The following is a 3212-nucleotide window of genomic DNA, read 5'->3' on the forward strand; positions in this document are numbered from 1 at the left end:
GAACCAAAAAAGAATCCCCCTCGTCCTCACGTACCACCCCACCAACCTCCGGATCCAACGCATCATCCTCCGACACTTCCGCCATCTACAATCCGACCCCACCACCAAAGACATCTTTCCCTCCCCACCCTTATCTGCCTTCCGGAGGGACAACTCTCTCCGTGACTCCCTTGTCCGCTCCACACTCCCCTCCAGCTCCACCACACCCGGCACTTTTCCCTGCAACCGCAGGAAGTGCTACACCAGCCCCCATACCTCCTCCCTCACTCCCATCCCAGGCCCCAAGAAGACTTTCCACATCAAGCAGATGTTCACCTGCACATCTGCCAATGTGGTATACTGCATCCGCTGTACCCAGTGTGGCTTCCTCTACATCGGGGAAACCAAGCGGAGACTCGGGGACCGCTTTGCAGAACACCTACGCTCGGTTCGCAACAAACAACTGCACCTCCCAGTCGCGAACCATTTCAACTCCCCCTCCCATTCCTCAGACGACATGTCCATCCTGGGCCTCCTGCAGTGCCACAACGATGCCACCCGAAGGTTGCAGGAACAGCAACTCATATTCCGCTTGGGAACCCTGCAGCCCAATGGTATCAATGTGGATTTCACAAGTTTCAAAATCTCCCCTCCCCCCACCGCATCCCAAAACCAGTCCAGCTCGTCCCTGCCTCCCTAACCTGTTCTTCCTCCCACCTATCCCCTCCTCCCACCTCAAGCCGCACCTCCATCTCCTACCGACCAACCTCATCCCGCCCCCTTGACCTGTCCGTCCTCCCTGGACTGACCTATCCCCTTCCTAACTCCCTACCTACACTCACCTTTACTGGCTCCATCCCCGCCTCTTCGACCTGTTTGTTTCCTCTCCACCTATCCTCTCCTCTATCCCTCTTCTATCCGCCTCCCACTCTCTCCCTATTTATTTCAAAACCCCCTTCCCCTCCCCCTTTTCTGATGAAGGGTCTGGGCCCGAAATGTCAGCCTCTCTGCTCCTATGATGCTGCTTGGCCTGCTGTGTTCATCCAGCCCTGCACCTTGTTATCAAGGATATTTGATTGAGTGTGGAACTATGAAGTCCTATCAAAACTGCAGTCAATGGGAAGTGAGGGAAACCTCGCCACTTATTGAAGTTAAATCTAGCGCTAAGGAAGTTGGCTGTGCTTATGGAGGTAAGTCATCTCAGTCATGGGAATACACTGCAAGGAGTTCCTCAGGATAGCTTCCTAGGCCCAAACATTTTCAGCTGCTTCATCAATGACCTTCCTTCTATCATAGGTTAGAAATGGGGATGTTCGCTGATGATTACACAATGTTCGGCACAATTCACCACTCCTCAGATATTGTAGCAGCTCATATATAGATGTAATAAGGCCTTAACAACATTCGGATTTGGCCTGATATGTGGCAAGTAACACAAGTACCATGCAAGTGTCAGGTAATGACCAACTCGAAACTGAGAGAATCAAATGATCTCCCTTTGATATTCAAAAGCATTACCATCACTGAATTCCCCACCAATATCTTTGGGATTATCATCAACCAAAAACTGAACTGGACCAGCCAAATGAATACTGTGGCTTCAAGTGCAGATCGGGACTAGGAATGCTGTTGAGTGTAACTCACTCCTGACTCCCTGAAGACCATTCCTCATCTACTAGGCACAAGTCAGGAATTTGAAGCAATACTCCCCTGGATGAGTGCAGTGACAGAAACATTTAACAAGCTCAACACCATCCAGGACAGAGCTACGTATGTGATTGGCATCCTATGTACCACATTTAAAATTCCCCTCTTTTCCTACTGAAGCACAGTGGTAGCAGGGTGTTGCATTTACAAGGAGCATTGCAACAACACACAAAGGCCTCTTTAGTAGCAATTTCCAAAACCCATAACGTTCATTTTGTCAAGGCAATGGAGAAGCGGTAGCCTAGTGATATTATTGATGACTGTTAATCCAGAGACCAAGGTAATGTTCTGGGGACCTGCGTCGAATCGCACTATGTCAATTGGATGGCAGAATTTGCATTCAGTAAAAAAATCTGGCACTAAGTGTTTGATGATGACTATGAAATCATTATTGATTGTCAGAAAAACTATTCTGCTTCACTCGTGTCACTTGAGGAAGGAAATTACCATCCTTACCTAGTCTGGACTACATGTGACTCCAGACTGACAGCAATGTGATTAACTCTTAACTGCCCTCTGGGATGGGCAATAAATGCTGTCCTAACCAGCAATGCCCTCATCCTTTCAATGAATAAATAAAATTAAAGTTGTTAGTTTGTGCTTTTATACAAAACTGCATGAGATATTCAAGTAACTGGATTCCACAATACTTACTAATTCAGCCTGAGAGTGCTAACTTGTGGTAGTGATAGTAACACCGCAGTTATGACGTGGTGGTCAGCAGTGATCATCTTTCTTAAAAAGAAACAAAGACAGTAAAACAAGCTTCGAAATCATAGCAAAAGGCTTCAGACAAGATGTGGAGAATTTGATTTGTTACATAAACACTGCTGGAGCCAGAGGGAAAGAAAAGTCACTAGCATTTCATTTGTGAGCCTGTCCATGTGGTAGCCTGGTTTGAATTGGGCTGTAGAAGCTGTTGGACAATCAAGATAACATTGAGTACCATACCTGCACAAAAAGACAAAAAGCTTTTTAAGCAAACAAAGGATCTATACTCTTTAGATTTAGCCATTGCAGAACTGGCTAAGCAAGCAGTGAAAATAGAGATAGCCATTGGAAATTAGGTGTTTCATGGCATCAACACTTCAGGTCACCTTCAAGAGGCAGTGAGCAATTCTTCTAAGCTTGTGGAAATCAATTTGTGCAGAGATGAATGTTCGAGCTCATTAACTGGACCTGATATCTTACAGGCATCTGTGACAAGAATTATTTGATGAGTTTGTCAGTAAGTATCATGTGACTTTTCAACAGCTGAGATGAGTGTGCGGATGATGGAACTGGTCGAGCTTTAACATTAATTAAAGCTTTCCAAGAAGATATCTTGGAGAGAATTAAAGATCACAATGGTACGCACTGCTGAAAGATGGCAAAATATATGACATCACTACTGCTAGACGACAAAACTTGGCACAATACAATATGTACAAACACTGCCAGATGTCTTTGTTCGTACAGAGATGAACTAGGTATCTCAAGAGATGTAACTTTTAAAGGGAAATAAATGCTTGCAGCCAAAGATCATT

Source organism: Rhincodon typus, chromosome 35 (genome assembly GCF_021869965.1).
Source record: "Rhincodon typus isolate 14 chromosome 35, sRhiTyp1.1, whole genome shotgun sequence".
NCBI classification, from domain to species: domain Eukaryota; kingdom Metazoa; phylum Chordata; class Chondrichthyes; order Orectolobiformes; family Rhincodontidae; genus Rhincodon; species Rhincodon typus.